Source organism: Hemiscyllium ocellatum, chromosome 7 (genome assembly GCF_020745735.1).
Source record: "Hemiscyllium ocellatum isolate sHemOce1 chromosome 7, sHemOce1.pat.X.cur, whole genome shotgun sequence".
NCBI classification, from domain to species: domain Eukaryota; kingdom Metazoa; phylum Chordata; class Chondrichthyes; order Orectolobiformes; family Hemiscylliidae; genus Hemiscyllium; species Hemiscyllium ocellatum.
The window spans coordinates 23,538,357-23,566,078 of NC_083407.1; the positions used below are offsets into that span (position 1 = coordinate 23,538,357).

Consider the following 27,722-nt stretch of genomic DNA (forward strand, 5'->3'; position numbering starts at 1 on the left):
CAAGGTTCGATTCAGATGCACCCAATGGGACAACAAAAAAAACGACCAAAAGTATGACAGGGTCATTACAAATGTGGATATTAGAGATAAAACTAAATTGGTTTAATGTATTGCCAGATGGTAGTGCAATAGTCACTAACCTTGGAAATACACTGCAATTCCTAAATACCAACAGCTGGTGGTGGTGTAGTGCATTATGGGTAATTTGAATAGCTATTTTTCTCCCTAAAAACGTACATGCACTAAGTTTTAAACAATATTAAACTTGAATAATGTAATTAACACATATGTACTGATCTGCAAACCAGCCAAATAAAAATAGAAAAATAGTCACCATAACCTAAAGGTGATAGTGTTCACCTACCCTCCCCTTGACACCAAATTCATATTAACTGTCCTTATCTTGGGGTTGCGTGGCTGTTCAATGAACGTATGGTGAGAACAGCACTGCTAACACCATTACAACACATGCGCATCACCTAGATATCTGTCTAGGCTATGGTGCAATTTTTGGAACCTTTAGTATCTATGTAATTGAGTAGTACATGCTTTGCATACTGTTTTAAACTTGTATTATTGTGAATGAATTACAGAATAAAACATAGAAAAGTACAGCACAGTACAGGCCCTTTGGCCCTCGATGTTGCACCAATCCAAGCCCACCAACCTACACTAGCCCACTGTCCTCCATATGCCTATCCAATGCCCGTTTAAATGCCCATAAAGAGGGAGAGTCCACCACTGCTACTGGAAGGGCATTCCATGACCTCACGACTCGCTGAGTAAAGAATCTACCCCTAACATCTGTCCTATACCTACCACCCCTTAATTTAAAGCTATGCCCCCTCGTAATAGCTGACTCCATACGTGGAAAACAACATGGAATGGCATACAACTATTTTTTATTCGTTCACCACTTCTCACCCTATCCAATGCCATACTCATGTGATGTCCACCTTTATTCGTGTGGCTAAAACAAGTACAAACACCAAAAGACACCATGTGCAGAAGTGCTAATTTCCCTGGTGTTGGTAAAGATCAGTCTGGCGATATTAGCAGTGAACCTTCAAGTAATTAGATTGTACTGCATCACTTGCCCCTCATGGAAAAATTTGTACAGAAAAACACCTTTGAACAGAAGTTGGCTCAAAACTTGTTGATCTTCGAGTGCAAGAGTTTGGCCTCAACAGAGTGTTATAGACTGGCCAACTCAAAGGTCCAGAACATGCTGAGGTAATGTGGAGTTGCTGGTGTTGGACCAGGGTGGGCAAAGTCAAAATCACACAACAGAGTTATTGACCACACTTTGGACCACTTCACCTAATGAAGGAGCAGCGCTTCGAAAATTTGTGATTTTAAATAAATCTGGTGGACTATAACTTGATGTTGTGTAACTATTGACCACCTGTTGAGGGACACATTGAAGTATGGAGCAGTGGCTGCAAAGGTGCAGTGTGGAAAGGCCACAATCTAAGGCCCTTTCTACTTAATCACTAAGGTGTTGTAATTTACAGAACCTCAAAGTTTGTATTGGAATATATATACTTTTCAGTCATATTTAGTAGATGTGACAATCTCACATTTGGATAGAGGTATTCAGGAATGCAATGCCCAAATATAAAATGTGATACCTCAATTGTATTTTCTGTAATGTCTACCTAGAAATACTTGATAATGCACTTTTGATAACTTATGAATAAAGTATATTTTTGCAAATTAAGAACATTCCTGAAAATACTACCCTCAAGGCAATGCATTTAGATTTCAGGCTCCTTCACTCTGACCACTAAACACCAAAGGCTGCCAGACCTCAGAGTACAAGGGCTCTATGTTGTTTCATAGGGATCAAGGATCATTAATAAATAACATATCCATCACCTTACTTAATAAAAATAATGAGAATATTGCAGTGTTAATACCTGCATACCCCAACACTTGCCCACGTCTTTTCCAGAAATAGATCAGGCACAGCAAAGAAGAATGCATAATACATGATAATCAATGAAATCATTCAAGGAAATAAACGTCACTCTGGATTTTCTTACAGGAACCAAGGCTGAAAGTCAAAGTACACTAGGGAGTAAAGATAGGGTGGCACCTAGCTTGGATCATTACTGCTTTCCTGGCCACCCTGGCTCTTATAATGCCATGACAGTGCCCTACCTCTGGGCCAGAAACTTTGGATTCAAGCCCCACGTCAGAGTGTGATGACTGTACAGTGCGTCATAACATGTCAAAACAGGTTGATTAAAAAACTGAAGCAAAGAAAAAATCACTGATTCTGCTGTTCTGATGAAGATTCACTGTATTGGAATATTAACTCTGCTTTCTCCCGGCTGATGCTGCCAGACCTACTCAACCTCTCCAGCAATTTCTGTTTTTGTTTCAGATCTCCAGCATCTGCAGTTTTGTTTTATTTGTTACAAAAAATGTTTAGGGCTCTTTTGGCAGAGCAGTGTTGTCCCTAACTCTTAGCCAGGTTCAGGTTCAAGTGAAGTGTATGCCCAAAACATCGATTCTCCTGCTCCTCGGATGCTGCCTGACCGGCTGTGCTTTGCCAACACCACACACACTCGACTCAGGTTCAAGTCTCAATTGCAATGACCAAACAGGTTGATTAAAAATACACACTTCAGCCAAGGATTCACGAGGCACATAGTGCTTACCCTGAACCAGGAGGCTCGAGTCCAAGTACCACTTTTTTCTTTAATTTCAAAAATATACTTAATTCATAAAAAAAATTTGTTTGTATGCATTGTCACAAATACTGTAGCATTGTCACAGTTCTGTAGCGTTGCATATCTAGTAAACAAACAGATCATTGGACTTTGACTCTATCCAAAGAAGAGCTCGTTTACACATGCAATACTAATATTTACATATATTTGAGGCACTAGGAGGGTCCAATAACTGAATGGAACCCCAATCCCACCAACTCTGGTGCATCACCTCCCACCACAGTACAACCTATTCACAATATAGTGAGAGAGTTAAAAACAGGCAAAGTTCTGTTCACTTTAACCATGTTGCAGTGAGTTTTTTTTAAAACTGTGTTTGTCACAGAGGCCCAGCATGTTTTTTTGGCATAGCTTGCCAAACCTGGCTACTTAGTTACCTACCGCACCTGTGGTATGTCTTCCATCAGATTTCCACTCCATCTAACAACATGCCACAGATATCCCAGATTTTACTCTTGCACCTGTGTCAACTTTTAAAGCCAAATGCACACCCAAACAAGCATCAGAGCTACTCGGCACTGTAACCAATATGGCAAACAGGAGAAAATCAATGTCCCAGTTTCTCGCCAGGGTCCCTGCACAACTCTATCCAGCAGGACTTCAAAATCAGGACATTTTCACCCAACACAAGCAGTGAAAGCCTCAACACCAGACATTACCTGTCCAGTCAGAGGTTTCACTTGGATTCAACTATTCTCAGCCATCAGGTGAAAAGCACAGTAATGTAAGAAAGGGTCAAACTCTTTCGCCACTCCCTCAGCTATGTGCCACAATCACCTCACAGATACCTCACACTCATTTTCTCTCTACTGTCGTACTTGCATCCCACACTATATCCATTCACTGTCACCCTCCCAAGCGCCAAGACTTTTAAAGGCAGCACAGTGGTTAGCACTGTTGCCTCACAGCACCAGAGAATGGGTTCAATTCCACCCTTGGGCAACTGTCTGCCTGGAGTTGGCAAGTTTTCCCTATGCCTACCTGGGTTTCCTCCGGGTGCTCCAGTTTCATGTTGCTATCCAAAGGTATCCAGGTTAGGTGGATTAGCCATGGATAACGCAGGGATAGAGGGATGGGACTGGTCACTCATCAGAAGGTCATTGTGTACTCAATGGGTCAAATCGAATCCCTACCATGTGGAAGCAGGCTATGATTAACCCCTGCACACCTACCCAAGCTACAACAAAAGTAATAACTGTGTCACCCACTTTCATATCCTGTAGTTAGTGTCTGTCTCTCTCATTTGAGGAGGAAAACAGTCCATAATAGGGCAGAAAAAAAATCAAGATAAGCAATGAGCTGCTTAACATTTGACTTAACAGTGATGAGGACCCTGATTCTGATCACTCCATGAAGGGTCTGGATTGGTATTCGATGCTGCCCTTGGCTTACCATGCTAGAACATCAGAAGTAAAGGTTAATCCCCTTGCACGAATGTAAGCCCGCTGACTATGACAAGTTTACTCATTTTACATCTGTGCTAAACTACACAGCAGGAAAACAGTAATATGAGGCTGGTATTTCTGGCCAAGGGGATAGAACACAAAAAGGTGAGGTAAGGCAATGCAATGCAATGCATCCTTGCTGTGTGTATCCAGTAATCTCTCAGTGCGTTCTAAGTGAGCAAGAAAGGAGCCCAGAGATGTAGCCTGATTTAACTCGAGCTGGGTGTGTGTCCCTGAGCTACAGTGTCCTTCTTGATAGTTGCCAGTGCTGCATCAGAGTGCAGTGGACATGGGTATATGTGGCCAGTAACATTGGTGCCTAGTTTCCAACAAGAAGGTCAGTCTGAGCAAGTTCAAACTAAATCTTGCTTGTTCCGACTTCCTTGCCAAGTTTTTGTTGAGCTCTTCTAGTAAGTTTGGTATAATGGGAGGCTGATTATTGATGAGGTGAATTGGACTGTTAACAAGACAGTTAAAAAAACAATAATCACAGTCAATTGGCAACTCACAGATGCCAAGCAGGAGTCTTGTCACACCACTTGTAAAACATAAAAAATGCTGGCACAAGCTGCTCCCAATGTCAAGATGAGCCTTACTGCACTTGTGACTCTATTCTGCCATACATCACTCAATCACTCATGTCATTCAGACCCCTAAAACGTTTCTTTCAGAGTTTTACGACACAGAAACATGCCTTTGGCCCACTGACAATCAGCAAGCATCTATCCAGGTCAGTAGCCTTGAAGACTTCCTCAAAAAGTTACGAGTATTTCCACCTCAATCACCCTTACAGAAAGTAAGTTCCAGAGACCCATCACCCTTTTGGAGAAAACATTCTTCCTTAACTCCCCTTTAACGCTTCTGTCCCTTAATACCTCAAATCTATGCCCCCTGGTTACTGAGCCTTCCATTAAAGGGAAACATTTTTTCCTGTGTACCTAATTTGTACCCTTTAATTTTTACTGTTTAACCTGTCTTGGCTCCAAGTTGTGATATACCTTTGTTTTAAGTTATTATTCATATTGACAAATCCTCCCATGCCTTCTCCTCCCAATTCACCCGAGATTTCTACATTTTGCTAATTCTGCTCTCAGTCCTGAATTTAATTGCATCATTGATGATAATGTCTTGAACTTATTTACTTCTACAGCCTGGAATTCTCTTCCAAAGCCATTTTTTTTATCGTTAAACACTCTAAAATCTACTTCAAGCTTCAGTCAGCAGTCCTAATATGTCCTTACATGGCTGTCAAATTCAATCCAAGCCTCCTGTGAAGCATCTTGAAAAGAATATTAAGATGTGTAACAAGATTCAGTTTTGAGCCAGAGTAAATGAACTTTTGTTCCACAACAATGAAGACTCATCAAGAAAAGCACCACTGAGACAACATGTAATGAGTCAGGAGCATAGAATGAATTAATGATTGTGAGTTTTAATTGAAGCAAACCAAAGTTATCAATTTAAAGTTATTACTAGAAGCGAAAACTGGGGTGAGGGCAAAATGGCATGGGCGGCACGGTGGCACAGTGGTTAGCACTGCTGCCTCACAGCGCCAGAGACCCGTGTTCAATTCCCGACTCAGGCAACTGACTGTGTGGAGTTTGCACATTCTCCCCGCGTCTGCGTGGGTTTCCTCCGGGTGCTCTGGTTTCCTCCCACAGTCCAAAGATGTGTGGGTCAGGTGAATTGGCCATGCTAAATTGCCCGTAGTGTTAGGTAAAGGGGTAAATGTAGGGGAATGGGTGGGTTGCGCTTCGGCGGGTCGGTGTGGACTTGTTGGGCCGACGGGCCTGTTTCCACACTGAAAGTAATCTAATCTAATCTAATATATTCAAGAGTACAGAATAGATGACCAAAGAAGCAGCTGAAACCAAAGAGACAATTGAGAAAAAGCAACCTACATTTACATACCTTTGGCTTAGCACTCCTAATGCTTTTAGAAAGTCCCTTAACAAAAAAGGCACACTGGAAGAAAGTCAGTTTCTCTTAAGAAAGCATGCAGTAAAGGTGGGTTAAGTTTCTGATCAGCTATGTTTACTTTAAAAATCTATTAGCTTTTCTTGAACCTTACAAAAACATTCACTTATTAATTCCTTCATTTCCCTGATGCTACTACCCAATGCTACTTACCCCTACCCCTCTCCCACTCACTGCCCACTTTACTGCCTCAAGGTAAGAAAGAGTGCAACAGCTCAAGAGCAAAGAAGCGAACAGGTAGTAGTAGTGAGAGTTCAGTGGAGTGCATGGCAAGCAGTTAAAGATTAAGGTGGGTAGGACAGAATGAGCAAGCTTCTGGAGTAGTGGTGCTGGAAGAGCACAGCAGTTCAGGCAGCATCCAAGGAGCAGTAAAATCGACGTTTCGGGCAAAAGCCCTTCATCAAGAATACAGGCAGAGAGCAAGCTGGCAACTTGGAGTATTGGGAAAGAAAGTGTTAAGTGGGAGAGGTGGTATGGTAAAGCAGCAGGTAGGAGAAAGTGAGGACTGCAGATGCTAGAGATAAGAGTCGAGATTGTGGTGCTAGCAGGTCAGGCAGCATCCAAGGAACAAGAGAATCGATGTTTCTGTCATAAGCCCTTCATCATGTTAAAGCAGCAGTTTGTTTTAAAATTAATGAATAAGCGTATGACTATGTTAACATCAAAGTGGAGGCTGATGCTATTCAGGAAACTTGCTTAAAGTTATAAACAACACAAAAGAAAAAAATTCAATGCAAATGCTCTTAAATGTGGATGCACTTCCCATATTAAGACATCTTGGGGTGTAAGATAGGTCCACTTCAAACAAGGTAAAAGAGATGGAGTGGGACCCCAGGAGTGGAGATTATACTGGGAGGCCAAAGCCAACTCATCCAATATTTAATTGGAAGAAATTTATGCCTAACCAGTCCTGGATGTCAGACAAACGTTCTGCACTTAGAAAGGGGGGCTGGTCAAGAAAATGGCAGTTAGTTGGGTGGCAACGACAGGATGATGTCATGGGACAGTAACTGAACAAGAAATATAAGGGGGCGGGGGGGACCCAGAACAAATCCATGGGACCAGCAGGAATAAATGGCATAAAAAGCAATCGTATGCAGGCTACAACTAGGTGAAAAAAATGTTGGAAATCCAGTTGGCACCGTCCTATTCAGCCACGTCTCAGAGAGTAATAAAAGAAAAAAGATTGACAATAATTATGTATTGGAGGAGGGCAGTATAGTCATTCATATCAATGGCTCCAGACAGGTCCAGAGGATGTGACCCATGCCTTTTAAAAAAAAGTCCAGAATTAATAAGTAGGAAGTTACTAAACAGTAAAAACAGCTTTATTTCAAAATTAGGAAAATATGTACCATAAATTAAAAGTAATAGCTGAAATCCAAAACATATCTACAGCCAATATTGCATTCAATTCCATCACTATCCCTTGTTACGGTTAAGGCATACCCAATAGGGCAGACCACAAAAATTAGTGACACTGGGAGAGATTTATGGAGATGGAAACCGCTAGCTTAAAATTTCCAGCATTATCAAGGATATACTCTCCCGGGGGAGGGGGTGGGGGCATCGATGCCCATTGGTGGCACCACAACTGGATTGCTGTATCCAATGCCTTTAGTAACAAGGATCCGAGTTTGGGGGGGGGGGGGGGGGGGGGGGGGGGGAGAAGAGATCCACTCGGCATTTCTGATTCCGATTATTCAAACCCTTCGCCTTCTGTCTTGCACCAACACTCTAGGCTTCTCCACACTGTGGAGGAGGTTGTTCTGGAGCTTCCTCTTCTACTAATTTATTTATTTATTTATTCACCTCCATTCAGGACTGGACAACAGAGTTTCAATCTGGTCCACTGGCTGGACGACTGCTTAGTTCTGCTTACTGCATGCTGTTCCTGTTGCTTCTCATGTGTATAGCTTCAGCAAGTAAGCACCTCATTTTCAGATATATTTGGTACTGCTCCTGGAATTTCTCTTATATTCATTAAAAACCAGGGGATGTGTCCTTGCTTATGAGGTTGCACATGGCAGACTAATTAGTAAAGTTAGATCACGTGATTTAGGACGAGCTTGCTAATTGGATACAAAATTGGCTTGACGGTTGCGAGACAGAGGGAGAGTGGTGAATGGGCTGTTTTTTTAGACTGGAGGCCTGTGACCACTGGGGTTAGGCTGGGTCCAATGCTTTTTGTCATTTATGATTAGATTACTTACAGTGTGGAAACAGGCCCTTCGGCCCAACAAGTCAACACTGACCCTCCGAAGAGCAACCCACCATTCCCCTACATTTACCCCTTCACCTAACACTACGGGCAATTTAGCATGGCTAATTCACCTAACCTGCACATTTTTGGACTGTGGAAGGAAACCAGAGCACCCGGAGGAAACCCACACAGACACGGGGAAAATGTGTAAACTCCACACAGACAGTTGCCTGAGGCGGGAATTGAACCCAGGTCTCTAGCGATGTGAGGCAGCAATGCTAACCGCTGTGCCACCGTCCCGTTATGTAAATGATCTGGATGAGAATTTAGGAAGCATGGTTTTCTTTCTAAATATTTTTATTAAAGACCTTTGTAAATCTTTTACAAAACATTATATACAAAAAAAACACCAAAAAACAGAAAAATAGAGGCAGTACAACAAAGTCATAATGTGCTACTATTAGTCATGAACGACTTAGTATTCTACCAGAACAAACGTTATCTACTTAAACTAAATTATAAACAAATTAAATAAATATTAAATTAAATTAAATTCAAGTAATTTAAATTATATCTCACTACTTTATTTTATTTCACTCATCATTCCTCCACTGAGGCTCCCATCCGTGGGAGGACCAGCTATATTACCGTATTCCTTTTCCCCCCAGCCTCCCCCTCCCAGGGCCCCACAGGCACCGAGACTGATTCCCACGGCTATACCATGGCCATAATTAATATTGCTGATAAATCTGCATCAATATAATTTAAAAACGGCTGCCTCATCTTGTAAAACTGTTCTGTTTTGTGGTGCACCATATTTGTGAGGTAGACTTGGGTGAGATGCTCTATCACCAGCCTACGCCACCCCATAAGACCTGGTGGTTTTCCCAACGGCCAATTCACGAGAATGTTCTTCCTCGCACAGTGGGTTATACAATCTCTTCCCATGTTCCCCCAGAGGGGGAAAATTTGGCAACCCCAGAAGACGAAATACCGGATCCACATTAATTTCAATCCCCAGGATGTCCTTTAGCTCCCTTTCTCTGGGGAAAGCACTCCAGTATCTCTGGATCTTACAACATGACCAGTAATGTGTGTAGAGTGCCTCTACTAATTTTACATTTCGGAAGCCCTGACGACACTCCTCTCCAAAACTTAGCTAGCTCCTCTGGAGCCATATGAGCCCCGTGTAAAACCTTCAAATTGCATGGCCTGCGCTGTTACATACTGAAATTTTCCTTACATTTCCCCATATATCTTCCCATACCTCAATGAAATACCCTCATCTAGCTCTCAATTCCACAACCTTTCTCTAAATGATACAAGGTTACTAACTGAAAGAGAACCTATACACCGGAGTATTCTTTTCTCTACAATTGACTGTAACACTGAGCCAGGAGCGTGGTCTTCCTCTATATATAATCCCTTATCTGAAATTACCGGAAAAGGTCCTGTTAGATAATCCATATTTCTGGCTTAACTGACTAAATAACATCAAGACTTCCCCCTCAAACAAATTTCCCAGGAATGAGATTCCCTTATTCTCCCATTACTTAAAGCTGGAGTCCATTGCCTCGGGTTTAAATCCTTGGGCTCCCACCAAGACGGTAAATGGCAAGGTCTTTGACCAATTGCCCTCGTCTTGCCTCATTATCCTACAAGCTTTCACTGTATTTAAAGCGATTGGATTCTTACACTGCTCAGTCACAGATTTCATCTTATCCATAAATAATAAATTAACTAGAGGGCATCTCGACTGCAAGGCTTCAATGTCAAGCCAAATCAACCCCAAATTGCCCTGGGCCCAGTCACCAAAATATGCCAACATGGCGCTTATTTGATATTTTTTTTTAGATTAGATTAGATTAGATTTAGATTAGATTAGATTAGATTTACAGTGTGGAAACAGGCCCTTCGGCCCAACAAGTCCACACCGACCCGCCGAAGCGCAACCCACCCATACCCCTACATATACCCCTTACCTAACACTACGGGCAATTTAGCATGGCCAATTCACCTGACCCGCACATCTTTGGACGGTGGGAGGAAACTGGAGCACCCGGAGGAAACCCACGCAGACACGGGGAGAACGTGCAAACTCCACACAGTCAGTCGCCTGAGTCGGGAATTGAACCCAGGTCCCTGGCGCTGTGAGGCAGCAGTGCTAACCACTGTGCCACCGTGCCGCCCGATTTCTTCAAATCAGGAAGATCCACGCCCCCCACCTCACCCGGAGAAAGCTGCAATTTAGTAAATTTAATTAGAGGGCACCTGTGGCACCAAATAAGGGACCCTAGCCAACCACTGAGCCTCTGTAACACTCATCTGGGTAGCAACAACGGGAGCAGTCTCATGGGGTACAACAGGCGAGGAAGAACATTAATTACATTGGCACCACTCCCCACCTCTTCCTCTGCTACATTGATGACTGCATTGGCGCCACCTCGTGCTCCCGCGTGGAGGTTGAGCAATTCATCAACTTCACCAACACATTCCAGCCTGACCTTAAATTTACCTGGACCATCTCTGACACCTCCCTCCCCTTCCGGGACCTCTCCATCTCCATTAATGACGACCGACTTGACACTGACATTTTTAACAAACCCACCGACTCCCATAGCTACCTGGATTACACCTCTTCCCACCCTACCTCTTGCAAAAATGCCATCCCATATTCCCAACTCCTCCACCTCCACCGTATCTGCTCCCAGGAGGACCAGTTCCACCACAGAACACACCAGATGGCCTCCTTCTTTACAGACCGCAATTTCCCTTCCCACATGGTTAAAGATGCCCTCCAACGCATCTCGTCCACATCCCGCACCTCCGCCCTAAGACCCCACCCCTCCAACCGTAACAAGGACAGAACGCCCCTGGTGCTCACCTTCCACCCTACAAACCTTCGCATAAACCAAATCATCCGCCGACATTTGCTATACCTCCAAAAACTCCCCACCACCAGGGATATATTTCCCTCCCCACCCCTTTCTGCCTTCCGCAAAGACCGTTCCCTCTGTGACTACCTGGTCAGGTCCACGCCCCCCCACAACCCACCCTCCCATCCTGGCACCTTTCCCTGCCACCGCAGGAACTAAAAAACCTGCGCCCACACCTCCTCGCTCTCCTCCATCCAAGGCCCTCAAGAAGCCTTCCACATCCATCCAAGTTTTACTTGCACATCCACTAATATCATTTATTGCATCTGTTGCTCCCGATGTGGTCTCCTCTACATTGGGGAGACTGGACGCCTCCTAGCAGAGCGCTTTAGGGAACATCTCCGGGACACCCGCACCAATCAACCACACCACTCAGTGGCCCAACATTTCAACTCCCCCTCCCACTCTGCCGAGGACATGGAGGTTCTGGGCCTCCTTCACCGCCGCTCCCTCACCACCAGACACCTGGAGGAAGAACACCTCATCTTCCACCTCTGAACACTTCAACAGTTTCCTCTTATCCCCTTCCCCCACCTCACCCTAGTTCCAAACTTCCAGCTCAGCACTGTCCCCATGACTTGCCCTACCTGCCTATCTTCTTTTCCATCTATCCACTCCACCCTCCTCCCTAACCTATCACATTCATCCCCTCCCCCACTCACCTATTGTACTCTATGCTACTTTTTCCCCACCCCCACCCTCCTCTAGCTTATCTCTCCATGCTTCAGGCTCTCCACCTTTATTCCTGATGAAGGGCTTTTGCCCGAAACGTCGATTTCGCTGCTCCTCAGATGCTGCCTGAACTGTTGTCCTCTTCCAGCACCACTAATCCAGAAATTCATTTAATCTGGGCCATTCGGCCCAACCATGATAACGGTAGCTCCTCCCAACGCTGCAAATCCTGTTTTATCCTCTCTAATAGTTGTACATAGTTAGCTTTATAGTTAGCTGCTGGAAGGAAGAGTTAATAAAAATTCCCAAATATAAAAAACCTTTTGACGACCATCTAAATGGGAACTGCATTCCATCTTTTAGATTAGGCACCTCCACTAATCCTCCCACCAGCATGGCTTCCAATTTTGTAAATTTGATCCTGTAGTCCGAGAAACCGCCAAATAAATTAATTGTTTGAATCAATTGAGGACCACCAACCTCTCCGGATTGGCCAAGAACAAAAGGACATCATCAGCATATAGGGCGATCTTACGATTCCCCCCCATTCCCACCCTTGGTGCCACTATTTCAGGATCCCTCCTGATAGCCTCAGCTAACGGCTCAATTGCCAAGGTGAATAACAGCAGTGAGAGAGGACACCCCTGTCAACTACCTCGCCCAATCTTACTTAGCACAATTTGTAATGACTGCCGCCTTAGGATCATTACATAATACTGCCATCCATGCGGGAAAGGATTCCCCCAAACCAAACTGCTCTAGGACCCCAAACTGAAACCGCCATTCTCTCCGATCAAACACCTTTTCTACATCTAGGGAGATGACCAAACCCAGGATCAATCTTTGGTGGCATACCTGCACTATGTTCAGTACCCTCCTGAAATTGTTGCAGGAGCTACTGTCCTTAACAAAACTAGTGTGATCTTCTTTAATAATATGGGGCAGGACCTTTTCCAACCTCAGAGCCAGCATCTTGGATAGAATTTTAAAATCTACATTCAACAGTGAAATTGGTCTATATGAAGCACATTCTTCAGGGTGTTTCCCCTTCTTTAAAATGAGGTAGCTAATAGCCTCCCTAAGAGAAGGCAGCAGACAATCCTATGCATATGAATAGCTATACATCCCCAGAAGTGGCTCCACCAACACATTTATGAATTCCTCTGGCCCCAGTGTTTGCCAACCTGGAGATGCCTTATTGCTTCCTGCACTTGCTGTACCATTATAAGTGCATTCAATAGGGAAGCCTGTTCCGTGTTTGTGTTGGGGAGGTCCAGATTCTCAAAAAAGGACTGCATTCTCACTGCACCGTTTTCACCTGCCTCCGACTGATATAGCTCTGTGAAATATTCCCTAAATCTAACATTGATCTTCTTCGACTCACAGATGATCGTGCCAGCCTTCTCTCTAACAGACGTAATAGATTGGGAAGCTTTTTTCCTCCTAGCCTAATATGCCAGATATCTAACTGGCTTATCTCCAAATTCACATTGTCTTTATTAGGCATGGTGGGGGTAGTGGTGGGTGATGAGTCGATAGCTGCCTAGAGGGCAGTGACCTGCGCTAACTTGACCAAAGAGGGCCTATTATAATATGTTTCCTCAGCTACCTGCAGCCAGACCTCCAGCATCCATTGTTGCTTCTCCCTCTGCTTCCTTCTAGTCGGAGAAGAAGAAATGATCAGGCGTCATAAATATGCCTTAGTGGCCTCCCAAAGTATTGCCAGATTACTGGCCGTACCGGAGTTGATATCCAAGGCAGTCCTGAACTCTCTCCTGATGTACTCAACAAATTTACAGTCCCTTAACAGAAAGGGTCCATGCGCCAGTGCCATGCATCCATTCCACCACTCTTGATTTTAATATCTAACTACACTGGTGCTTGATCTAAGACAGCTATATTGCCAATTTTGCATGCCAATGTCCTGTCCAAACAGTCAGTTGGCATAATAAAATGTCAATTTGCATATGGTACTTGTGTGGGTTGGAGTAGAAAGTCAAGTCCCTTCCACTAGGTGGACATGCCTCCACAAATCCACAAGGCCCAACTCTTCACACATGTCCACAAACTGCTTAGATTGCACAGACGTACCTGCCAGACCCCTTGGCACCCCTGTCAACTTCAGGATCCATTAGACAATTAAAATCCCCTCCTATGATCGTGCGGCACACCCCAAGATTAATTAATTTAGCAACCGCAATAATGAGAAATTTAAGAGGGTGCGCCAAAGGACAGTATACATTCAAGACTTCATACTCTTCTCCATGTATTAGAGATTTAAGAATGATAAACCGTCCATGTTAGTCCTTAATTTGCTCCATTACCTGGAAAGAGAGGTTCCTTCTTACCAGTAAAGCCACTCCTCCACATTTAGAGCTGAAGGAGGAGAAGAACATCCTGCCATAACCCTCCTGCTGCAGTTTCAGATGTTCCTTATCAGTTAGATGCATCTCTTGCAGCAGGGTGATGTCCACCCTTTCCTTCCTAAGGCTTGACAAGACCTTCTTTCTTTTAATAGGGAAATAGCTCTCTTTTATATTCCAGGTGGACCAACTGAACAAAATCACTAGCCACGATCATACAGGGCAACCAGTGGTTTCCCAAGAGGATGAAGCTTATCGGAGGTGTGATGAGCAACAAAAACATTAACTCTATGAAGTCTAAAGACTACTCCTATAAAAACTAATACAACTAAAAAACTAATCACTCCATTTAACTGAAGGAAATACCCAAATAACCCCCAATTCACTACAGATCTTGCCGCTTGCCCACAGGGGCACTCCTCCCAATCCTTGTTACCATCTCAACTGGCTCTAGCTGAGGCCATGCCCTAGCCCCAGGCAATTCACAAATGAGGAAAACCTATTACTTACATCCTGAGAGTTAACAATGGATGCCCATTGCCCCTGCTACTCATCTTAACCACAGATATAGCCACCCCAATACAAAATCAAAAAGACAGCAGTTTAAAAGAAACAAAAGGGCCCTAGATAATACCCAACCAATTGATTATAAAATAATTCCGGTTTTACATCAAGGCAGTACGTATAAAGCCAATAACCACAAAAAAAAGGGGAGAAAGAAGGGGCAATTTTAAAAAACCATACCATTGTCCGCAACGATGCTCCCTCCCCTCCCACCCGGACTCAAGTTCTTTATTTCAAAGAATTCACAAAGTCCTTCACCTTTTCTGTGGAGTCAAAAGTTATATACCAACCCCCCAAGTGCAAAACAGCGAGGTACCTCAAGGAATATTGAATGTTCGAGTCCCTTAATTCTTCCTTAACTTCATCAAATGCCCTTCTCTTCGTAATTAAGGCTCCTGAAAAATCCTTAAAAAACATTATCCTTGAGCCTTTGTACGTTAAAGCCTAAGAATTTCTTCCCAGTCTTTTTGCTGTTTCAATTATTAACTGTTTTTCTTTATAATACAGGAGCTGCACTAGAACCGCGTGGGGGCACGGATCAGACCCAGACCTGCACATTGCGATCCAGTAGGCCCGCTCCACGCTCACCAGGCCAGACTCCAACTCCAGGCCCAGGAACTTCAGGAACCACCCCTCCAGAAAGCTAATAAGTTCCTCACCTTCCTCACGCACCAAAAGACCCACGAGCCATCAGTTATTTCTCCTTTCTTTATTCTCCAGGTTATCGAGTTGTTCCTCAAGGACCTGAACCTAGTCTTCCAGCGTTCGGACCCTTCCGCCCGAGACCTCTACCAAGGCCTCCAAAGCCACGGTCCTCTCCTCCACTGCCCCCATTCTTCGGTCCGGTAGTTGGATTTCCTGCTCTTGCTTTTTCAGCATGGCAGATAGCGGTTCTACTGCTGCTTCAAACTTCTCTCGGAGTTGGGCAAACAGATTAAATGCTGCTGGCCTGTTAGATCCAAAGGGGCTGCCCCGGGATTTTGAGTATTGGATGCAGGCATCCCCAATGTAGTAGGGTCTGCTGTATTCCTTTAGGTCCCTTTCCTTTATTCAATTTCATTCTGGCCTTACAGCTGTTACACACAATTTCAGCAGCTCAAGATGATCAGCAAGTTTAAATTAGCACTTTTTCTCCTGGGGGTGGTTTGCAGATGTCACCAAAATTGGAAAAAAAAGGTTATGTAAGATTACAAAGGATTCTTGACCAACAGCTGTACAGGACATTGGTTGGGCCACTTTTGGAATACTGCATGCAGTTCTGGTCTCCTTCCTATCGAAGGATGCTGTGAAACCTGAAAGGGTTCAGAAAAGATCTAAAGATGTTGCCAGGGTTGGAGGGTTTAAGTTGCAGGGACAGGTTGAATAGACTGGGGCTGTTTTCCCTGGAGCATCGGTGGGTGAGGGGTGACCTTATAGAGGTTTATAAAATCATGAGGGGCATGGATAAGTTAAATAGACAAGGTCTTGTCCCTGGGGTGGAGGAGTCCAAACCCAGCAGGCATAGGTTTAGGGTGAGACAGGACAGATATAGAAGAGACCTAAGGGGCAATTTTTTCACACAGAGGGTGGTACGTGTATGGAATGAGCTGCCAGAGGAAGTGGTGGAGGCTGGTACAATTGCAACAAAAGGTATCTGGATGGGTATATGAATAGGAAGGGTTTGGAGAGATAGGGGTTGGGTGCTGGCAAGTGGGACTAGATTAGGTTGGGATATCTGATCAGCATGGATGAATTGGACCGAAGGATCTCTTTCTGTGCTGTACATTTCTATGACTCTAATTGGGCTAATGGGTTGAGGAGTGGCAGATGGAGTTTAATGTGGATAAATGTGAGGTATTGATTTTGTAAAACAAACAAGTGCAGGACTGGTACAGTTAATGATACAACCCTGGGTAGTGTTGTTGAATTTAGGCACTAGGGCTTCAGGTAGGTAAGTCTTTGAAATTTGTAGCACAAGTAAAAAGGGTGGTTAAGGCGGCTTTTAGCATACATGCTTTCACTGCTCAGACCTTTCAGTAAGGGATTGTGACATTATGTTGAAGTTGTACAGGACGCTGGAGGCGATGGAGTACTGTAAACAGTTCTAGTAACCCTGCTCGAGAAGGATATAAAATTGGAGAGGGTTCAGAAAAGATTTACTAGGACATAGCTCTGAGAATAGAAGGTTTGTGTTATAAGAAGAGGCTAGATAGGTGGAGACTCTTTTTTTCACTGGAGCATAGGAGGTTGAGGTGTGCCCTTATAGAGACTCAAAAGCATGAAAACAAGTCACGCCAACCAAGTATCCCAAATTAGTCTACTACCATTTGCCAGCACTTGGCCCATATCCCTCCAAGCTCTTCCTATTCATATACCCCATCCAGATACCTTTTAAATGCTGTAATTGTACCAGCCTCCACCACTTCCTCTAGCAGCTCATCCCATATACGCACCATCCTTTTTATGAAAAAGTTGCACTTTAGGTCCCTTTTAAATCGTTCCCTTCTCACCCTAAACCTATGCCCTCTAGTTCTGAACCTCCTCCACCCCAGAGAAAAGACCTTGTCTATTTACTCTATCCATGCCCCACACGATTTTGTAAACCTCTATAAGGTCAGCTCTCAGCCTTCAACACTCCAGGGAAAACACCCCCAGCCTATTCAGCCTCTCTCTATAGATCAAATCCTCCAACCCTGGCAACACCTTTATAAATAGTTAATGTGAATAGCAAAAGGTTTTTTCTCGAGGGTGAGGGGTTTATAAGCTAGGGAGCACACATTCATGGTGAGAGGTGATGGATTTAAAAGGGACCTATTGTCAACATTTTCACACAGACGGTGGCTCTGCCAGATGAAGTGGTAAGTGCAAGTACAGTTACAACATTTAAAAGACATTTGAATAGGTAGAGTTTTCAGGGATACAGATTAGCAGGACTAATTTTAGTTTGACAAACTTGGTTGGCACGGTCGAGTTGGACCAAAGGATTTGTTTCTATCCTCCATGTGAAGTCACAGACTGATTGAGCACAACTGAATGTTTGGAAGACCTGACTGAAACAGTGGACAGATGAATAGCTAAAAGGTAATACTTAAAGCAAATGACATTTGATAAAAGTTTCTCTTCTGAGACTGTTAACTAATGTTAAATTGGAACTAAAAGACCAATAACAATTAATGTAGGTGACTTGCACATTGGCTGGAGACAAGAATAGAGATAACAGCTAGTAGACCAGACCTAGACCATAAGACATGGGGTGCAGAAGTTAGCCCATTCAGCCCATCGAGTCTGCTCTGCTATGCAATCCTGGCTGATAAGTTTCTCATTCCCATTCTCCTGCCTTCTCCCCTTAACCCTTGATTCTCTTGACAATCTCAGCCTTGAATACATTCAATGACCTGGTCTCCACAGCCTTCTATGGTAGTGAATTCCATTAGGTTCACCACTCTCTGGCTGAAGAAGTTTCATTTTATCTCCATTCTAAAAGGTTTTCTCTTGACTCTAAGGTTGTGCCCTCAGGTCCTCATCTCTCCTACTCATGGAAATATCTTCCCAAAATCCACTCTTTCCTGGCCATTCAGTATTCTGTATGTTTCAATTAGATCCCCCCTCATCCACCTAAACTCCATCGAATGAAGATCCATAGCCTTCAAACGTTCCTCATGTATTAAGCTTTTCATTCCTGGGAACCTCTGCTGAACACGGTCCAGGGCCAGTTCATCCTTCCTAAGATATGGAGCCCAAAACTGTGCACAATACTCCAAATGCAGTCTGACCAGAGCCTCAGAAGTACATCCCTGCACTTATATATAAACAGGTATCCTGTTAAGATCAATGTTTGAGCCTCCACTGTTACTTTTACAACTTCAATGACAGAGAGAAAGCCATTTATCCAAATGTAAGCAATGTGGTAAGCTGTACAGAAGGAAGCATAAAAAGGACAAGATATTAACTGCACTTACTGAACAAGTCATTGTGACAAATGGATTTCAACCCAAGCAAAAATGACATTTTTCCAACTTGGATTAAAAAAAAGGGACAGATACATACTGCTTGATAGAAACACGAACACGTGATCAGCAAAATAACCCATTGATTCAGTCAGGCTTTATTATTTTGGGGGATTAAAAAGAAACAGCAAGACTGGAAAGTGTCATTCTAGGTACAGTACTTCAAACCTGGCAACCTCAAGACAAGGCCACACCAAATTTCAGATATGGTCAGATTTGTGATAGGCACTTTAGACCAAGTTGGCTTAGGTTGAGGTCAAATATCCTTTTGATAGCGGGATAGAACAGCACGTGAAGCAGCGAAGCCAGTAACTAATCTGGACCCACGTTTTGCCAATGCAGTCCCGAACTCAACTGTCCAGGTCAAATTATTTTACGTTAAATTTTATATAACTAAAATTCATGCACAGAAAGAAACTGTCCGATTTCAGACAACTCCAATTCCTGCACAGCCAGAATTGAAGTAGGTGCATTAAAGAATACATATATTTGACTTTTCTAATGATTTCCACAACTTGAAGCATCCAATTATAGAATTTTACTTACTTCTGTTACTGTGCGAGAGATAGAAGAACTGGATAATAGAATAAAATTAATTCATTTTAATTAATTACGAAAGGAGGTTGTTCCTTTCATTGCAATTTTACCTATTTTTCTACTCAACCTGTTCTAGGGATGATATTACACACCTCTGGAACAAGTGGGATTTAAATCTGGACCTCCCAGTCCAGTGGTGGACTACCACTGTGCCATAACAGGGCAGCTGAAATCAATTTATATAATTTCAACCTCATTCTTTGCGCTCTGTTGAACTTGTATTAAAGATGCATCTGTTGTGGTGAGTCCAAGTGCTTGTCACTTCATTGAACAATTGGAGGGGCTTTTTGAAAACTCGTAAATAAGTACATTTGGAAAGATAATGGGGTGTGCCTGTGACACAGTGTTAGTATCATACCTTTCGAACAGACTGTGTTCTAGTCCCATGTCAAGATGTGATGGCCATTGAGGTATGCCATAACACATCCAAATAGGTTAGTAATTAAAAAATTCTTATATATTGGTCGTCCAGCTCCCTGATTGCAAACACCTTTCCAGGACCAGGGCAGCCCCTCAGACTCTATTCATCATTCAATAGATTAAAGTTAGTCAATCTGTACCTTTGATACCTTAACCATCAAACTATTTCTCAATTTCAATGCTGGAACACTTTCCAGTATCTATCGCATTATAATCGCCAACCTAAAGAAGCCACTCTGAAGTCTGAAGGACTGTGGAAACTGTCTCATGGGCGGTTTCCACAGCTGTTAGGGAAGATCCACATATAATAGCAAGCACAAGCTTGCTCTATTAGCCTGAAAGAATGCATGAAGAAATTAAGCCTGGTCACAACAAAGCAGGCTAAGACCTTACCAAAAGTCATGCTGTTGATGCCTCCCCTCTTCTGGCTATGTGCAAGCTTTTCTGCAACATATTTCCCTTCAATCTGTTGTTAGTGGCACCCTCCATTGGGCAATGTACTTTAAAAATAAAGTGCTTGTTTTATCTATTTCCAGCAAAGACGACACATGTAACAACAGGATATTACAAAGGATTTGGCATCTCCAAATGTTCTTACTTTCACTATTGATAACAGCAACACTAATAACACCCTACACAGTCTAAAATCCAAAATCAGACTTTGTGGAGAAAAAAAAACACAAGTCTATCTAAAATTCTAACAGACAAAGTTGTAACATTATAAGTACTAAGCAATAAAGTAGCAACATTCCGTGCAAGCACTTGCAAATGCTTCCAGATTATTTAAGGTGGCTACAATTTCATGGATAAGAAAAAAAACAATATATTAATAAGCAAATAATTTGAAATGCTTCATCTTTGAAATTTAATCCCTCAATTTTTGCCACACCAACAAATATTTTTGAGTCATTCATGCTGCTAGATGAGCAATATGTTTAATTGCAAATTTCACAGATCATCATATTGGCTGCTTGAGAAGCATCAGAGACAATAGCAATAAAAAAGCCTCATTAATTTCATTGTTTACAGCCAGTTTGGTTGGTTCAAAGTCTGGATAGATTTCTCAATTTCTAAAGTCACACTAACTCCCTTCAGCTCACGATCAGCTTAAAATTTCACTGGTTGTCTAAATTCTCCTGTTTGACCATATCTGCATGCCATTACAATTTGCAATCTTACTAAGTCACAAATTAGCAATAGGATTCATGGCATCCAGCAAAGTGGCTCAGAATTCAGTATTAGCTTTGAGCGCAACCCTTAACAAAACAGCCAGATGGAAGCTGGAGTATCAGAGACTATCAGTTGAAGAGCAGAAATATTATTCTTCTGAAAATAGACAAGTTCCACAACAGTCAGATAAGAAGCACTTAACATCAAGAGTAGTTAACATAATTCACGTACTTTTAAATTGAGTTCCACATTTTACATCGAGAATAAACCTATTGCTCATCACAATAAATCACTAAAATTATCCAAGACTGCTCACGGAAATGGTCAAATTATGCTTCCAGGAAAGTGGCAAACAATTTCTAATCACACAGTGTGGTGTACTATCACTGAGCAGTTAAACTTTCACAGATCCATCCATATTGATACATCAAGAGGGACAGGCTCCTGATCTGTTTCGAACCACCGTGTACTCCTCACAAAAAAAGGAGACAAAATCTCTATGGCAGAAGTTTACAGAGACTCACATTTTCAGGTTAATCACAAAAGAAGTTGATAAAAACTATTAATTTATTTTAGTGGTGACCTCATTAGCTTGTCCAATCATCATTGAAATATGACCAATATTTTTCCAATAAATCCTATTCTAAAATTTCAAAGAGATGCTCACATGCTCCTTCAAATAATTCAACAAATTGATTTCTAATGCCTCAATTTAGAAATGTATGTTTCACTTCTGAAATCACCTTTTCTTACTCATTTCAGCAGGAAATCATGGTATCTTTGCCAGGAGTAACAGTAAAAAGGATTATTATTTGAATGGTAAAAAGTTGCAGCAAGCTGCTATGTGGAGGGATCTGGGTGTCCATGTGCATGAATCACAGAAAGTTGGTCTGCAGGTACAACAAGTGATTAGGAAGGCAAATTGAATTTTGTCCTTCACTGAAAAGGGATTGAGTTTAAAAGCAGGGAGGTTATGTTGCCGCTGCACACGGTTCTGGTGAGACCACACCTGGAGTCCTGCATGCAGTTTTGGGCCTCCTTACTTGATGAAGGATGTACTGGCACTGGAGAGAGTGCAGAGCAGGTTCACTAAGCTGATAGTGGAGTTCAGGGGGTTGGCTTATGAGGAGAGACTGAGTAGACTGGAATTATATTCATTGGGATACAGAAGAATGAGAGGGGATTTCACAGAAACATTTAAAATTATGAAAGGAATAGATAAGATAGAAGTAGAGAGGAAGTTTCCTCTGGCTGGTGAAACTAGGACAACATGGCATAGTCTCAAGATTAGAACGAACAGATTTAGGACTGCTTGAGAAGCAACATCTTCACCCAGAAGGTTGGAAATCTATAGAATTCTTTGCCTGAAGTAGTTGTGCTACTTCAGTAAATGTTTTTAAAGCCAAGAGATTTCTTTTTTTAAAACGGGAAAGGAATTGAGGGGTACAGTGACAGTACAGCAAAGTGGACCTGAGTCCACAAAAAGATCACCATGATCTTATTTAATAGCAGAGCAGGCTCAAAGGGCCAGATGGCCTACTCCTGCTCCTAGTTATGTTTATGTATATACCCAACTTGGGGAACCATCAGCAATGTATCATGTTCTTTATGCTATATCAGTGCGACTTTGACTGTGTTCAGATCAGTGCTAATTTCATACTTCAGGCTCAAATTGCGATGTGCGCTCACTCTGTTATCGGATTCCATTTTCACAAAAACAGCTGCTGCTGTTGGGTTTTAAAACATTGCTCCATAACAACCTATCCCTACCAGGGAGAGAAAAAAAAACTGTACAGCAAGCATGAGCAAGAGTACACATAAGAGACAGGAGAAATACAAGTGGGTGTTTAATCCCCAAAATTTAATATAATCCTGTCACCATCTCCTGAAGTAAAATTAAAAAGGTTTTAACTGGTAAACTAGAAAAATATTTTTGAAAACCAAATCAGTGTGTTTAGTATGATTAATAAGAAGCTGTAAATTTGAATGTTAGTTACCAATTACAAGGGTATTTTGTTGAGCTCAAGTCTAAGCCAAGGTTTGACAATGTTCCAAGCAGACCACAGCCATTTCAGTTATTCTATCATCGTGACACTATCCAAACAGTTAAGACGATAGAGTGACTCAACCCCATTATTTGTGTTCTGCATGCTGTCAATTTCATCCAACAGCTGGTTGCTGGCACTGAGTTCCGCTGAATTCACACTACTTCATACTGGATTCGTCTTATTATAGATCAACTATCACAGGTGCCAATGTCCATTATTTTTCCCTTTATTTAAAGAGTAATTGTAATGCAAGAGAACAGAAGGACAAAAATCGTAGAGTTTATAATATAATGACAGAGTTGAGATTTTAGTACAGTTATGAAGATACAACAGTGAACTCCTTTAGCAGGTTGCAAAAAAAGACTGCACAGAATGCAGAAACTATACTGAAATGGAACCATAAAAGCAATCTATTTAAAATAGTTTAAGAGAGATCACATTTGGCCCACAGAAATGCAGATTCTACCTGGAGTTTCAATTACTGGTGCAGGGATATTTTATTGTCCAACAAGAGGAAACAAGGGAATATTATTTGAAGACAGAACTAACCTATCAACAACAGAATCAGAAAATCTGCCTAATTGGAATATTACATAACTGCAGTTAGCTACAGTTTATAACTGCTCAATTTCACAATCTGATGTCAGATAGAAAGTGTCTTCTGAGCACAGATAAAAGCCAACAGCAGTTCTTGCTAGGTATTTTGTAAATGACATCTGTTTTGTTTGTTGTCTGTATAGGCTTTTTAAGTACATTAGCTTCTGTTTTCATGTGCTGGTGGGTTTTGGGCTACCATAATGCAAAGAGGCCTGAGTAGTCTGGCAGAAGTCTATTCAAGACCTCTTACATACAGGTGAGGAAGGACACCAGTTTGACTGGGACAACACATTGACTACAACAACAGAGACATGCACGAAGAATTCCCAGAAGCATGGCATTCCAACCAGAAAGCTATCAACAAACATTGACTGGTCAGCATCTTCCACCCCCTGAGGGAAAAACAACAGGAAATTACATCACCAACAGGGGAAATGGCATCATCATAAGAAATGACATCATCAAACCTAAACACACAAATAAAAAGCAGGACATAACACCAGCACTTCACCGGAGGCTCAAATGATGATGAAAAGTCTGAAAACTAACCTTCCACCTCAGCAAGCAAAATTATGTCCAGATGACAGATTTGTCAAAAAAGCAATACAGTAGCAATGCTTTTGCCCTGCAGAGAGTGGAAAATGATATAGCAAGTGTGTAGTGAACAGTTTTTACTTCATACACGAACTGCAAGTTACACAGCCACCTGCAATTTTCTTTCACTTCAATTTCACATATGCATTCTATCAAGTACAAAATATGCCATATCTGCTCAATTAAAACAAAAGAATTGTGGATGTTGAAAATCCAAAACAAAAACAAAGTATAGGAGAAACTCCGCAGGCTGTTTGTAATGCTGTACAGATGCTGAGTTAATATTTGGAGTCCAGTGACCACTGTCAGTTCTGAGACTTGCTGAGTTTCTGCAGGACTTTGGTTTTGCAGCCCGTTACCTTCTGCTCCAATGTTGCCTTTTGCAAAAAAATTGAAAATAGATGACGAGAACAGAAACAAACACTGAAATATTTCCTTTCCAACAAGATGAACACCTTCTTCATTAGAAAACATTGCTATATTCCACATATGATTTCAGCAAGCAGGAAATAGTCTCAAAAATAAATGCGCTGATTTACAGATTTCAAAGTGAAATCTCTCACATATTAATACTCGGTTCAAACTGTAAATGCTGGTCACAAAATTAAACAAAAGGCTTTTCAGGTCTTCAGTCATTCTTCAGCACACAATTAATGAATATGAGAATGGAATGATGAGTCCTTAAGCAATGCTCTTGGTTGAAAACAACAGGAGCACATTAAATCTCAAACTAAACAGCTAACCAAAAAGAATAATGCTCTTCTCAGAAGCTCGTATCAGAAAAATAAGTTAAAAAATACACAGGGACTTCAAAATATTCAGGAAGGAAAAACCAGAAAACGTTTTCATTTATACAATCCAGCCTCATGATAACCAAATACTCCCAGCTGCACTGTGCGTTTAAATAGGCTGGATAATTAGCATGCAAATGTGTTGCTGGTCAAAGCACAGCAGGCCAGGCAGCATCTCAGGAATAGAGAATTCGACGTTTCGAGCATAAGCCCTTCATCAGGAATAAGACAGAGAGAGAGCCAAGCAGGCTAAGATAAAGGGTAGGGAGGAGGGACTAGGGGGAGGGGCGATGGAGATGGGATAGGTGGAAGGAGGTCAAGGTGAGGGTGATAGGCCGGAGTGGGGTGGGGGCGGAGAGGTCAGGAAGAGGATTGCAGGTTAGGAGGGCGGTGCTGAGTTGAGGGAACCGACTGAGACACGGTGGGGGGCGGGGAAATGAGGAAACTGGAGAAATCTGAATTCATACCTTGTGGTTGGAGGGTTCCCAGGCGGAACCCTCCAACCACAAGGTATGAATTCAGATTTCTCCAGTTTCCTCATTTCCCCTCCCCCAACCTTGTCTCAGTCGGTTCCCTCAACTCAGCACCGCCCTCCTAACCTGCAATCCTCTTCCTGACCTCTCCGCCCCCACCCCACTCCGGCCTATCACCCTCACCTTGACCTCCTTCCACCTATCCCATCTCCATCGCCCCTCCCCCTAGTCCCTCCTCCCTACCCTTTATCTTAGCCTGCTTGGCTCTCTCTCTCTCTTATTCCTGATGAAGGGCTTATGCTCGAAACGTCGAATTCTCTATTCCTGAGATGCTGCCTGGCCTGCTGTGCTTTGACCAGCAACACATTTGCAGCTGTGATCTCCAGCATCTGCAGACCTCATTTTTTACTGGATAATTAGCATACAAAGCTCACAATCGGAAGCAGCATTTCCCAACTAGAGTTTATACAGACATTTTGATAGGATTTTAATACTCCTAGAGCCTTGTGAAGCACCAAAGTAGAGTGTCTCGCACCAGGAAAGCTGAAAACTAAGGCCAAGCTAAAATTCATGCACTTTTCAGTAAAATAAAGTCTCAATAACTTCAATATTTATTGTTCCTAATTTAAGAGTGCTGAGCTAAAACAATTAATTCAAATAGTATCCTGTTTGTCTAGAGGTGAATTTCAATATTGTGGGAATACATGAAGGAGGAATGTTGGGCAATGATCCTGAAGCTTCCAAATGTCCAAACGAGAAGATTTAGAATTATTGGTCACAATACTAGTGATAAAACAAAGACAATGAAGATTGTGAGAAGAGAAAAGAGTTAGATGCTGGAGAATGAGTTGGAAGAAAATGAGTGGGTGAAGTGGATTAAAGGGAAACTACACATTGTCCAATATCACTGTCTTTCTATTCAAATGTGTTGAAGAGGCGTGAAAGAGAGCATTAAGTCAAGTCTGGGAGAGGCACTTAAAACTTTAGGATTGAGGAATTAGTGGGGAAAAGTACATGTTATTGTGAAACAATGTTTATAAGTTTCTTGCAGAAAGATCAAACACATCTGAGTGTTATTTGAAGTTATAGAAATAATTTGAACAAAGTATTGACAAATGAAGATGATGCTGCAATAAGCTTTTAAAAAAACTACAGCTATAAATAATGTAGTATTCACTAATGGTCAAATCTTGAGAATATCACAACCCAGATGAGAACAGTGCACTCACTGTCCCTCTGAGGACACTATTTCATGGGGTGCAACATAAAACAAAAATGTGCGTTACCCAAGTCCTGGATATGGCCATAGATCCATCAAATTTAATAAGCATAACCTTATTGATTTTTTATAATATGAAAATGCAGAATAGGTTAACACACTTATTTGTAATATGGACATATAAACAGGTAGTGCTCCTATAACACAATGGTTGCGCTCTTGTGCTACCTCATGTTACTCAAAAATTGTGCTTTAGAAACAGTACTTAAAGTGATGATAATGTATTAGTGTTACAGCCAACACACATTTCAAAAGTTTGTGCTTTAGAAACAATGCCTGCAATTCGTCAATCATGTTATTAAAAATTCACGTTAATGTAACCCATGTTATAGCGCAACGGCCTGTAACCCAAAACCCATCAGATAAAAAAGGGAAAATATTGATTTTTCCCTTGCTTCATCTCCTCTCTTCATCTTGCACTCATTAGGGCAATTAGAAGAGTACAAAATTACAGGGGAAACCAATGTTTATATTGTACGAGATCACTAATTGTTTGGGAAATGGATTAGTTAATGGCCGAAAAAAACACTAAAACCAAAAGAACTGCAGGTGCTGGAAATCAGAAACAAAAACAAAAATTGCTGGAAAAGCTCAACAGGCTTGGCAGCATCTATGAAGAAAAATCATAAACATCTCAGGTCCAGAGGAACGTTCTGAGGAAAGGTCACTGGACCAGAAACATTTCTGCCTGTCACACAATTGAACAATGTCATATATGAATTTCAGTGCCAGTGATGCAGGAGCACATGCCAAAGGCAGCTCATATCAAACATCATAGCCCTATGGATACTGGTAACAAACAAGATGCTGATCATAGCTAACTAGCCCACAGATACAAAACTCACGATAAAATTCAACATCAGATGAAA

At 42.2% G+C, this 27,722-nt stretch overlaps 1 protein-coding gene, 1 long non-coding RNA gene and 1 other non-coding gene across 3 annotated transcripts in view; 2 read left to right on the forward strand and 1 right to left on the reverse strand.

The window, feature by feature from the left end:
* The window catches only part of LOC132817394 (uncharacterized), a 2,837-nt gene extending 653 nt beyond the window's left edge, over positions 1-2,184 (forward strand). The window contains exon 3 of the long non-coding RNA XR_009644874.1: positions 2,048-2,184. This is a non-coding gene — a long non-coding RNA (uncharacterized LOC132817394). The remainder of the gene's footprint in view (positions 1-2,047) is intronic.
* The window catches only part of clasp1a (cytoplasmic linker associated protein 1a), a 328,274-nt gene that overhangs the window by 259,210 nt on the left and 41,342 nt on the right, over positions 1-27,722 (reverse strand). The gene's annotated exons all lie outside the window — the stretch shown is intronic.
* On the forward strand, positions 392-518 carry LOC132817751 (U4atac minor spliceosomal RNA). The gene has a single exon (XR_009644918.1). It is a non-coding gene; the product is annotated as a U4atac minor spliceosomal RNA (small nuclear RNA).